This window comes from Gobio gobio (genome assembly GCF_949357685.1).
Source record: "Gobio gobio genome assembly, chromosome: 8".
NCBI lineage: Eukaryota > Metazoa > Chordata > Actinopteri > Cypriniformes > Gobionidae > Gobio > Gobio gobio.
Window position 1 is genome coordinate 56,908,579 of NC_137114.1, and position 13,609 is coordinate 56,922,187.

General features: G+C 51.4%; 1 protein-coding gene across 1 annotated transcript in view; it reads right to left on the minus strand.

The window, feature by feature from the left end:
- Positions 1-13,609, minus strand: part of LOC307130668 (NXPE family member 3-like) — a 50,879-nt gene that overhangs the window by 2,352 nt on the left and 34,918 nt on the right. The window lies entirely within an intron of this gene.

A 13,609-nucleotide genomic window follows, 5' to 3' on the forward strand; every position in this document is an offset into this window, starting at 1 on the left:
CTACTATCGGCCGTATTCTCCTCTCCAGTACCCTGGCATAGACTTTCCCGGGGAGGCTGAGAAGTGTGATCCCCCTGTAGTTGGAACACACCCTCCGGTCCCCCTTCTTAAAAAGAGGGACCACCACCCCGGTCTGCCATCCCAGAGGCACTGTCCCCGACCGCCACGCGATGTTGCAGAGGCGTGTCAGCCAAGACAGCCCCACAACATCCAGAGACTTGAGGTACTCAGGGCGGATCTCATCCACCCCCGGTGCCTTGCCACCGAGGAGTTTCTTGACCACCTCGGTGACTTCAGCCCGGGTGATGGACGAGTCCTCCTCTGAGCCCCCAGCCTCTGCTTCCTCAATGGAAGGCGTGATGGCGGGATTGAGGAGATCCTCAAAGTATTCCTTCCACCGTCCGACGATATCCCCAGTTGAGGTCAACAGCTGCCCATCGCCACTGTAAACAGCGTTGGTAGGGCACTGCTTCCCCCTCCTGAGGCGCCGGACGGTTTGCCAGAATCTCTTCGAGGCCAGCCGATAGTCCTTTTCCATGGCCTCACCGAACTCCTCCCAGGCCCGAGTTTTTGCCTCCACAACCACCCGGGCTGCAGTCCGTTTAGCCTGCCGGTACATGTCAGCTGCCTCAGGAGTCCCACAAGCCAACCAAGCCCGATAGGACTCCTTCTTCAGCTTGACGGCATCCCTTACTTCCGGTGTCCACCACCGAGTTCGGGGATTGCCGCCTCGACATGCACCGGAGACCTTACGGCCACAGCTCCGAGCGGCAGCTTTGACAATGGAGGTGGAGAACATGGTCCATTCGGACTCAATATCTCCAGCCTCCCTCGGGATCCGGTCGAAGTTCTGCCGGAGGTGGGAGTTGAAGATCTCTCTGACAGGGGGCTCGGCCAAACGTTCCCAGCAGACCCTTACAGTACGCTTGGGTCTACCGGGTCTGTCCAGCTTCCTCCCCCGCCATCGGATCCAACTCACCACCAGGTGGTGATCAGTTGACAGCTCCGCCCCTCTCTTCACCCGAGTGTCCAAGACATACGGCCGCAGGTCAGATGAAACGACCACAAAGTCGATCATTGACCTACGACCTAGAGTGTCCTGGTGCCATGTGCACTGATGGACACTCTTATGCCTGAACATGGTGTTCGTTATGGACAAACCGTGACTAGCACAGAAGTCCAATAACTGAACACCACTCGGGTTCAGATCAGGGGGGCCGTTCCTCCCAATCACGCCCCTCCAGGTGTCACTGTCATTGCCCACGTGGGCGTTGAAGTCCCCCAGTAGAACGACGGAGTCCCCAGTCGGAGCACTTTCCAGCACCCCTCCCAGGGACACCAAAAAGGCCGGGTACTCTGCACTGCCGTTCGGCCCGTAGGCACAAACAACAGTGAGAGACCTATCCCTGAGCCGAAGCCGCAGGGAAACGACCCTCTCGTTCACCGGGGTAAACTCCAACACATGGCGGCAGAGCTGGGGGGCTATAAGCAAACCCACACCAGCCCGCCGCCTCTCACCATGGGCAACTCCAGAGTGGTGAAGAGTCCATCCTCTCTCGAGGAGTGTGGTTCCAGAGCCCAAGCCGTGCGTAGAGGTGATTCCGACTATCTCTAGTCGGAACCTCTCAACCTCACGCACAATCTCAGGCTCCTTCCCCGCCAGTGAGGTGACATTCCATGTCCCAAGAGCCAGTTTCCGTGTCCAGGGATCGGGTTGTCTAGGCTCCTGCCTTCGACTGCTGCCCGATCTTCTCCGCACCGGCCCCTTACGGTCCCTCCCGTGAGTGGTGGGCCCACGGGAAGGTGTCCCCACGTCGCTCCTTCGGGCTGAGCCCGGCCGGACCCCGTGGGGGAAGGCCCGGCCACCAGGCGCTCGCATACGAGCCCCAACCCCAGGCCTTGCTCCAGGGTGGGGCCCCGGCTGCGCCATACCGGGCGACGTCACGGTCCTCGTTGTCATTGTCGTCATAAGGGGTTTTTGAACTGCTCTTAGTCTGACCCGTCCCCTAGGACCTGTTTGCCTTGGGAGACCCTACCAGGGGCATATAGCCCCGGACAACATAGCTCCTAGGTTCATTCGGGTACTCAAACCCCTCCACCACGTTAAGGTGGCAGTTCAAGGAGGAGGTTCCTTGTTCATGTTTTAGTTTATCATGTTCTTGCTTTGTTTTAGTGTCATGTTCACAGTCTTGTCATGCACTTCCTGGTTTTGTCATGTTTCAGTATCATGTGACTCCCATGCCCTCATGTGGTCTTGTGTCTTGTCCTGTCATTGGTTCATTGTCTCATCACTGTTCACAGGTGTCACTTGTCTTGTCATTAGTCTGTGTGTGTATTTTAGCCCTCATGTTTGCCATGTGTCTTTGTCTCTTATTAACGTTGTACCCGTTGGTGGTGAGTGTTCTCAAGTCTGTTATGTTTAATCAAGCCAAGTTTATTGTCAAGCCAAGTTTTGTTTGTTGTTTTGCCAAGTTTTGAGTTATGTTAGGATTTATGTTTGGAAAAATAAATGCTGCACATGGGTTCTGAACATTTGCCTCCAGTGGATCTATATGTTACAGAATAACAGACCAACAAGATGGACCCAGCAGTTGCTTTACTGCGTTTACGCCAGAGGAGTCGTCCCCTGGAAAATTATGTTGAGGAGTTTTGTGGACTATCTTGCCAAGTAGAATTTAATGATCAGGCACTCAAGGACATTTTTTATTTTGGACTGAATGAGCACTTAGCTTATTTAATGCCTGAGAGCACTTTGCCGTGGACTCTGGCCCAGTATATTGACTTTGCACTGCAGTTGGGTGGGTCATCTTTTACGGTGGGGACTGTGGAGGATGGGCCCCACAACCCCACAGTACCCACCACAACCCAGCCAGAGTCATCTGCTCCAGCCCACGTCCATGCTCCAGCTCCAGCCCACGTCCATGCTCCAGCCCAAGTCCAGGCTCCGGCCCAAGTCCAGGCTCCAGCCCAAGGCCACGTCCATGCTCCAGCCCAAGTCCAGGCTCCGGCCCAAGTCCAGGCTCCAGCCCAAGGCCACGTCCAGGCTCCAGCCCAAGGCCACGTCCAGGCTCCAGCCCAAGGCCACGTCCAGGCTCCAGCCCAAGGCCACGTCCATGCTCCAGCCCAAGTCCAGGCTCCGGCCCAAGTCCAGGCTCCAGCCCAAGGCCACGTCCAGGCTCCAGCCCAAGGCCACGTCCAGGCTCCAGCCCAAGGCCACGTCCAGGCTCCAGCCCAAGGCCACGTCCAGGCTCCAGCCCAAGGCCACGTCCAGGCTCCAGCCCAAGGCCACGTCCAGGCTCCAGCCCAAGGCCACGTCCAGGCTCCAGCCCAAGGCCACGTCCAGGCTCCAGCCCAAGGCCACGTCCAGGCTCCAGTCCAAGGCCACGTCCAGGCTCCAGTCCAAGGCCACGTCCAGGCTCCAGTCCAAGGCCACGTCCAGGCTCCAGTCCAAGGCCACGTCCAGGCTCCAGCCCAAGGCCACGTCCAGGCTCCAGCCCAAGGCCACGTCCAGGCTCCAGCCCAAGGCCACGTCCAGGCTCCAGCCCAAGGCCCCGTCCAGGCTCCAGCCCACGGCCCCGTCCAGGCTCCAGCCCACGGCCCCGTCCAGGCTCCAGCCCACGGCCCCGTCCAGGCTCCAGCCCACGGCCCCGTCCAGGCTCCAGCCCACGGCCCCGCAGTCCCGCCCAAGAAAATTTTGGGGGGGGGCAGGGGGTACATGGAGGCCATGAAGGCCACGCCTCTGTGGGCCCCTGAACTGCCGTTGCCGCCATGGCCACCCACGCCACAGGGTCCTGGTCCGCCCACGCCACAGGGTCCTGGTTCGCCCACGCCAAAGGGTCCTGGTCCGCCCACGCCACAGGGTCCTGGTCCGCCCACGCCACAGGGTCCGCCCACGCCACAGGGTCCTGGTCCGCCCACGCCACAGGGTCCGCCCACGCCACAGGGTCCGCCCACGCCACAGGGTCCTGGTCCGCCCACGCCACAGGGTCCGCCCACGCCACAGGGTCCAGGTCCGCCCACGCTCCCAGGCCCGTCCAGGTCATGTCTGGGTCCGGTGCCCCTGCACGGGCCTGGCCCACCATCCCTCCCCCAAGACCGCCCCCCAAGACTTTTGTTTGGACTCTTTGTTATTAGGCCATTGAAGTGTTGGTGTTTGGGCGTCAGGGGCCGCCCATAGAGGGGGGGATCTGTCACATGGTGTTTTGGTGTTGGTTCATGTTCATTGTTCCTTGTTCATGTTTTAGTTTATCATGTTCTTGCTTTGTTTTAGTGTCATGTTCACAGTCTTGTCATGCACTTCCTGGTTTTGTCATGTTTCAGTATCATGTGACTCCCATGCCCTCATGTGGTCTTGTGTCTTGTCCTGTCATTGGTTCATTGTCTCATCACTGTTCACAGGTGTCACTTGTCTTGTCATTAGTCTGTGTGTGTATTTTAGCCCTCATGTTTGCCATGTGTCTTTGTCTCTTATTAACGTTGTACCCGTTGGTGGTGAGTGTTCTCAAGTCTGTTATGTTTAATCAAGCCAAGTTTATTGTCAAGCCAAGTTTTGTTTGTTGTTTTGCCAAGTTTTGAGTTATGTTAGGATTTATGTTTGGAAAAATAAATGCTGCACATGGGTTCTGAACATTTGCCTCCAGTGGATCTATATGTTACAATAATCAAACAAAATCAAAAGAATTTTGATCAAAACAAAATAAAAAAAATTCAATCAAAAGTTTTGAATAATTCACTCTAGGCTGGAAATATTCCTTTATTTGAACAATTTAAATTTGATCAACTTAATGATTTTATTGCAAAGTAGAGTGCATGAAAGCAATCCATTTTTTTATGGGATGTATGACATTATCTAATTCGGATGGTCTTTTACCAGTAGCCATATCACCCTGCAGCCCAAGACTGGTTTCCCACTGAAGCTAAGCAGGGCTGAGCCTGGTTAGTACCTGGATGGGAGACCAACTGGGAAAACCAGGTAGCTGCTGGTAGAGGTGTTAGTGAGGCTAGCAGGGGGTGCTCACCCTGTGGTCTGTGTGGGTCCTAACACCCCAGTATAGTGATTGGGACACTATACTGTAACAAGCACCGTCCTTCGGATGAGACGTTAAACCGAGGTCCTGACTCTCTGTGGTCATTAAAAATCCCAGGATGTCCTTCGATAAAGAGTAGGGGTGTAACCCCGGCATCCTGGCCAAATTTGCCCATTGGCCCCTCTCCATCATGGCCTCCTAATCATCCCCATATACAGATTGGCTTCATCACTCTGTCTCCTCTCCACCAATCAGCTGGTGTGTGGTGGGCGTTCTGGCGCAATATGGCTGCCGTCGCATCATCCAGGTGGATGCTGCACATTGGTGTTGGTTGAGGAGATTCCCCCTTCTATATGTAAAGCGCTTTGAGTGCCTAGAAAAGCGCTATATAAATGTAACAAATGTAACAAATTATTTAATTTGACGTGTTGTTTGTTTTCTATTTTGAATTTATTAAAATATTTTAAAACGTAAGCATACTCTGAAGTATTGCACATGCACATAAAGTAGGCTTCTGCGCTCCCTGTAGCAACTCATAATGTAATAACTGCACATAAATGTAAAAACTGCACATAATGTAAAATGCATGAAATTTTTATTGTAATAAAATGTTCATAATGTACATAATAAAATCTTGAGCTCATAACGTAATAATGTTTACATTATGAGAAATCAATATTGTCATATTGTGATAACTTTTAAAACATACAAAAACATAACAACATAAAACATCTCGGTTAGGTATGAAACTAAGGGATCTTGCGCTGCGTCACTGCTGTGGGAACGCTATACCCACATCTCCATAGGAACCAGATGCCCGCCTGTGTGAAATTGCACACTACGAATCGAGCACCGATGCCCTCGGTGTAGAGCTGAGGTCAAGTTCATAGAACCTCACAAAAAGCTATGCAGTGAGGACAACCCTGCCTCATCACACACTCTTGAAGGGAAGCAGCCATACTCTTAGTAGAGTGTGCCCGTACAGCCAAAGACCGGCCACCTCATAAGCAAGTGAAATGGCCTCGATCACCCACTTGCTCATTCTCTGCTTAGATGCTGGGCATCCCCTTCTAGGTGACCCGAAACATACGAACAGCTGTGCAGTTTTCCTCCACAGGGCAGCTCTGTGGACATAAGCATCTAAAGCTCTCACAGGGCAGAGCAGATTAAGCTTTTCCTGGTCTGACGTCCAAAAGGGAAGAGGACAATAGGCCTGCAGAATAACTGGTCTTACAACATTAGTAGGAACCTTAGGAATCTATCCCAGCCTTTGATGAAGGAAGGCCTTAACCATACTCAGAGAAAATTCCAAGCCCGAGGGTACCACCGAAAGAGCTAGAATGTCTCCCATTCTCTTGAGAGACATAATAGCAAAAAGTTTTTAGTGTAAGAAATGTATCAGGAACTTCTTCAATAGGCTCGAAAAGAGCCTCTGAAAGGCCCTAAAACACAATGGCCAAGTTCCAAGCCTGCACCCAAGAACGTTTCGGTTACATATGTAACCCTCGTTCCCTGAGGAGGGAACAGAGACGTAACATCATTGACTGACGAATGGGGGTTTTGCCTAAAAGCCAATCATCTTTGAGATCTTAGAAAACGCCCAATGGCAGTGCCAATGCCATGGGCATGCGGAATTTGCATGCATAACTCCGCCCCACCACGTGGGTATATAAGGGAGTACGCTGGCAATATCGCATTATGTTTACCTGCTGAGGAGCCAAGACTGAACTCCCGGTCGTTCCAGCGGTACAGCGGACGTGGCAGAGGGACGTTACGTCTCCGCTCAGGGAACGAGGGTTACATACGTAAACGAGATGTTCCCTTTCATTCACTCCAAGTAACGTCAGTGACTAACGAAAGGGGGTTCCATGGACGGAGAACTCTGGGGTACCAGCCAAAGGTGGAATTTTTAACCCCAGGATGCAAGGGCTTGGCAAGGGAAAGACACCTGCTCAAGGAGGCTTACGGTGGAAATACACATGTGGGGGTCGCCCAGAGGGGAACCATGCACACGGAGGCACCTAGCCTGACACGAGGGTCTGGGCTCGAGAGGGCAGACTTACTGGTGTCAGAGTCGACAGTGCTGGAGGAGCTCAGGGCTTCTGGAAAGCTCCACTCAGTGATTGTAGAATCTTGCGAATGTGTTGGGTGTCGCCCAGCCTGCAGCTCTGCAGATGTCTGTCAGCGAAGTGCCATGCGCTAAAGCCCAAGAGGAGGCTACACTCCGGGTGGAGTGAGCCCTGACCTCAAGGGGGCATGGACGCCCTAGCGTCTGGTAAGCCAAAACAATGGTGTCCACTATCCAGTGAGACAACCTTTGCTTTGAGAGAGCCTTTCCCTTCAGCTTCCCACCATAAAAGACAAAGAGTACTGGACAGAGCAGTGCCAAGGCTGGGTCTGCCTCCTCCAAAGGCAGCTCTTGCAGGTTTACCACCTGGTCTCTAAACGGAGTGGTGGAAACCTTGGGCACATATCCAGGCTGGGGTCTCAGGATCACGGGAGAATTAGCCGGCCCGAACTCAAGGCACACTTTGTCAACCGAAAATGCCTGCAGGTCCCCTACCATCTTGATGGAGGCCAAAGCGATCAGGAGCACTGTCTTCGTTGACAGGCACCTAAAATCAACCGACCGCAATGGCTCGAAGGTAGCCCTCTGCAGAGCATCTAAGACTACTGCGAGGTCCCAAGAGGACAGCGAGGAGGATTTAATCTCCTGGCTCGCCTCAGGAACCTGTTGACCAGGTCGTGCTGACTTACCTGTTTGTTCTCCACGAGGTCATGGTAGAGTGATATAGCGGCCACGTAAACCTTCAGGGTGGAAGGAGACAGCCTTCAATCCAACCCTACTTGGAGAAATGAGAGCACAGACCCGATCGGGCATTTCCAGGGGTCTTCTTGGCGAGAAGGACACCAGGTGATGAAGAGGTTCCACTTCAACGCATAGGCGTGTCGAGTAGATTATGCCCTAGCAGAAGTGATGGTAGCCACCACCTGAGGTGGTAGGGTACTCAAACCTGCCACGTCCCATCCAGGAGCCACACGTGGAGGTTCCAAAGATCGGGATGCGGGTGCCAAAGAGTGCTCCGTCTCTGAGAGAGAAGGTCCTTCCTCAGAAAAATCGGCCAGGGGAGGGGCTGTTGCAAGGAGTATGAGTTCTGAGAACCAGGTCCGGCCGTGCTAGTACGGGGCGACCAAAAGGACCTGCTCCTTGTCCTCCCTGATCGTGCAGAGTACCCGTGCAAGAAGGCTCACTGCGGGGAACGCATACTTGCGTAGACCCCGCGGCCAGCTGTGCGCCAGTGCATCCGTGCCGAGCGTGCCCTCGATCAGGGAGTAAAACAGGCGGCAGTGGAAAGAGTCATGGGAGGCAAACAGATCTACCTGTGCATCGCTGAACTGTTCCCAAATCAGCTGGACCATCTGTGGATGGAGTCTCCACTCTCCAAGGAAGTGGCTGAAACTGTGAGAGCTCGTCGGCTGCACGGTTTAGTTCTCCTGGGCTATGGACAGCATGAAGGGACCTCAGATGCTTCTGACTCCATAAGACGAGATGGCGGGTGAGTTGACACGTACGGCGGGAGCGCAGACCACCCTGGTGGTTCATGTATGCTACAGTGGCCGTGTAGTCTGACCAGACTAGTACATGTTGACCCTTGAGCAACGCTCGGAAGCGGTGCAGGGCGAACCGTACTGCCAGCAACTCAAGGCAACTGACATGCAGGAGGCGCAGGGGTCCTGTCCAGGAGCCCGCGGCAGCATGTCCATGGCAAATGTCACCCCAGCCCGTGGTGGAGGCATCTGTTGATACAACAACATGCCTGGAAACTTGTTCTAAGGGAACACCTGCCTGTAGAAAGCTGAGGTTCAACCACAGGGTGAGGGTCTGCAGGCAGGCCAGAGTCACTGGCCCATCGTGCTGCCGGAGTGGGGCAAGGGCTGCCTCGACAATCTTCGTGAAGACGCAAGGGGACAGAGCTGGCCCGAATGGGAGGACAGCGTACTGATATGCCCGCCCCTCGAAAGCAAACTGTAAGAACGATCTGTCGAGGTAGGGTGGAGACATGGAAGTAGGCGTCCTTCAGGTTGATTGCTGCAAACCAATCGGCTGGACGAACGCATTCGAAAAGGCTTTCGCTGTCAACATCTTGAACGGAAGCGTGTAAAGGGATCGGTTCAGGACGCGCAGATCCAGGATTGGTCATAACCCACCAGTTTTCTTGGGTACAATGAAGTAGGGGCTGTAGAAGCCGGACTTCATTTCGGCTGGAGGGACAGGCTCGATCGCACCCTTCGCCAGTAGGGCGGCAATCTCTGCATGCATGACAGGGACATTGGGCCCCACTATGGTGTAACGGACTCCTCGGAAGCAGGGAGGAGCCTGCGTGAACTGAATCGCATAGCCGAGCCTGATGGTCTTCGCGACCCAGCGGGACAGTCTGGGAAGCTCTAGCCAGGCTCCCAAGAACTGCACCAGCGTGGTCATTCGGACCACAGACGTACCCCGGGTGGGGCAGTGAGGCAGCGTGACTGGCCCAGACGCGGGAGGAATAGCGTCCCGCGGCTGCGACCTGACAGAGGAGACCAGGGAAGGAAGTGTGTTCCATTTGGGGAATGCCCTGAGAGGAGGCTGGGCGCGGCCCTGGGGCGGTGTACACTGCCGTCACCGGTCTCTGGGGGCTCAGAGATGGGGACATGAGTTCTTTCCAGGCGCCGCTAGCCCAGGGGCCAGCAGCGGAAGGATTTTCCCCCGGCCCTCCACCAGGGGAAGGAGAGATGCTGCTACCATCCCCTGGAAAGAACTGGAACCCTTCTCTGAGTTGTCCGCGTCAAGAATGCTACAGCGCCTGGCGTTAGGCAGGCTGCCGGACTGGAGCGGACTGGGTGACATCCTGCAACCACCTCCACGGCGCGGCCCAGGTGAAGATGAGGGGGGAGGGCGCCCTCGGCGGAGAGCAGGCTGAGGCGACTGAGCCGTTTCTGAAACAAAGAAAATACAGCAACTATTGACTACCATAGTATTTTTTTCCCTACTATGGTAGTCAATGATTGCTCTCTCTGCTTGGTTACAAACATTCTTATAAATATATTATTTTGTGTTCGGCAGAACAAAGAAACTCATACAGGTTTGGAACAACTTGAGGGTGAGTAAGTTATGACAGAATTGCCATTTTTGGGTGAACTATCCCTTTAACTGTCCCATATATATCGATCTCAAATTAGGACCTACATGCTCAAAGGTGTTATCATTGTTTTTACAAATCATTTACTACTAATAATATTATTATCCGTGTGGAGACATTTCCCCACAAAGTAAGGAATACCAGGACACACACACACACACACACACACACACACACACACACACACACACACACACACACACACACACACACACACACACACACATGTTGGTGCAACAGCATTATGAGGACTCTCCATAGGCGTAATGGTTTTTATACTGTATAAACTGTATATTCTATCCCCCTACACTGCCCCTGCCCCTAAACCTAGCCCTCACAGGAGACATTCTGCATTTTTACATTTTTAATAAAACATTGTTTAATATGTTTTTAAAGCGATTTGATTTACGGGGACATTTGAAATGTCCTCATAAACCACCTTGATGTTGTAATACCAGTGTAATACCCATGTCATTATACAAATTTGTGTCCTCATAAATCACATAAACAAGCACACACACACACACACACTTCATCATTTAATCACACTGTCTTCACAACAGTTTGTGTTGGTTGTAGTCAGATGACTTTAGCTGTAGTGGTCACACTGCTAGCCTACATTGTACAACTGAAGAAATAATCTTTAAATAAATAATATTTTAATTGTTTTACAATATTTTTTTTATCTTTAATATTAATGAGTTTGTCTGGAATTTATCATTTTTATATTTTTATATATTTTTATATTTTTACGTTGCATTTATTTGGTTCTTTGTTCAATGTCAGACCATTGTTTGTCGTATAGGTCATAGTTTGAATCTTAAAAGGTGAAGACCCAAATCTATTCATGTTTTGTAAGATTCTCCTCTCTCCGTTAAATGTGTTTTGTTGGACTGTCCTGGGTTAAAACAAGAATGCTCTTTTATCAAGTTATTTCACTTAAGGACTTATTTAGTAAGATTATGCATGAAAAGGTTTTGGATTTTTTTTTAATCATAAGTTGATTATACAAATCTTGTATATGACTTGTCATGTTTGTTTGCTTGTTTTTATTGTATTTATATGATATTTGTATATTTGTATTTTAATTTTTGCCATGAATATAGCCTTAGATGCTGACATGGCATTAAATAAAACAATCTGTATTCTATTATTTTATTTTTATTATTAAAATGTCTGCATAAGAGTTAACTCTAATCTGTGCAAACATTAAACTTTGCTGAAATTAAAAATCTTGATTTGGTCTCTACACTTTGTTCTGGTAACTCTGCTAAACTATAATTACAAAAACTAAAACTGAAACGAAATACATAAAAATGTGTTTACAAAATAAAAATTAAACTAAAACTAGCAAAACAATTTATAAAACTAACCAAAACTAAACTGAAATTTGTTGCATAATTGAAAACGATAATAAAATAAAAACTAATTTAATAATGCAAAACTATAATAACCTTGGATGGTAGACACCATCACTTCCGCTAGAGCTCCCTCTACGAGGCGCCTCTATGCGTTGAAGTGGAACCTGTTAGTCGATCGGTGCTCTTCTCGCCAAGAAGACCCCTGAAGATGTTCGATCAGTTCTGTGCTTTCCTTCCTACAAGCACGTTCTGATCGTCAGGTTCCTGAGGGGGGTGAGGAGACTAAATCCGCCTTGCCCTCCCTCTATACCCTCTTGGGACTTAACTCTGGTGCTAATCGCACTGCAGAGAGCGCTCTTTGAGCCTTTGCTTTCAGCTGAATTAAAAATTCTGTCTCTGAAGGTACTACCCTCTTGATGGAGGCCAATGCAGTCAAGCATTGGCCTCCATCAAGAGGGTAGAGGACCTGCAGGCATTTTCGGTCGACGAATCGTGCCTGGAATTCGGGCCTGGTAATGCTCATGTAATCCTGAGACCCCGGCCTGGATATGTGCCCAAGGTTCCAACCACTCCCTTCCGGGACCAGGTGGTGAGCCTGCAAGCGCTGCCTTCGGAGGAGGCAGACCCAGCCCTAGCTTTTCTCTGTCTGGTCCGCACCCTGTGGACTTGCATTGGACAGAACGCAAAGCTTTCCGTAAGTCTGTTACGGAGGCCAGCAGAAGGGAAAGGCTGTCTCCAAGCAGAGGATGGTCCACTGGATAGTGGATGCCATCGTCTTAGCGTATGAAGCCCAAGACGTGCCCTGCCCGCTCGGGTTAAGAGCCCACTCCACTAGGGGGGTAGCTTCTTCCTGGGCGCTGGCTCGTGGCGCCTCGCTGACAGATATTTGTAGAGCTGCGGGCTGGGAGACACCTAACACGTTCGCTAGATTCTATAGCCTCCGTGTAGAGCCGGTATCTTCCTGTGTGCTCACTTCCCATAGTCAGTAACACTGAAGTGCCTGTTCTAAGTGTCGGCTTGCTGCGCCATTCTCTTCCCCTTGTAACGGAAATGTGCGCTTATTTGCTCCAGGAGATGCCCCTATAAGGGCAGGGGTCACCCCGGGGACTTCCGTATGTTGTACTGCCCAAGGCCAGTCCATACGGGTATTCTCCACATGGTAACTCCCTCTGGGCATGATGTGGCTTCCGCAGCGGCCCCTCCGGGCACGCTTTCCCAGCGCAATAGCCTGCTGAGTGGGTCTTGCGGAACAGCAGCAGTGACTCTCTCTGCATGAGTTTTCCCGCCCGGAACAGACGGGGTCTGAGGGGCTCTTCGCTGGGCGCTGGAAGGGGATCCCCCCAAAGGGATCCCAATTCGTCGGTGACGTCTGACATAGGTCGAACGTGACCAAATGAAAGGGAACGTCTTGGTTAGGTATGGTATCCCTCGTTCCCTGAAGGAGGGAACGGAGACGTACGTCCCATCACCACAGTTGCTGTACCATCACTGCATGGCCGAGTCACTAGTTCGTCTCCTCAGTGAAAAACAATAGTGCGCTGCTCTCTCTTCCTGTTTATACCCGCAGCGCGGTGCGGAACGCAAGATGCAAATCTCGCACGCCAATGGCCCATTGGCCTGTTCTCTATATCTCAAAGCTGATAGGGGCTCCCTGAAGTGATCCCAATTCGTCTGTGACGTCCGACGTACGTCTCCGTTCCCTCCTTCAGGGAACGAGGGTTACCATACGTAACCGAGACGTTTTCTGTTATTGTCCCGTTTACTGGTTGTTCTGTTTTATTGTCAAGAGTGTTTTTTTTTCTAGTTCTTTTGTTGAATAAAAACTTTACTGCTGCACTTAGATCCTCTCTCTCATCGTTCATTGCAATCGTGTGTGACGGTAGTAGTAGTATCAGTACTCTGGTGGATTTTGTAGGCAGGTTAAGACTGTAGTGTCTCGCCTTAACATCATCCCCAATTAATGATAGTAAACTGATGTGTTTATGGCATTATGGCAAACTGAGGTTGATGTGTTTAGATGAAATATCTGTTATTAACTGTA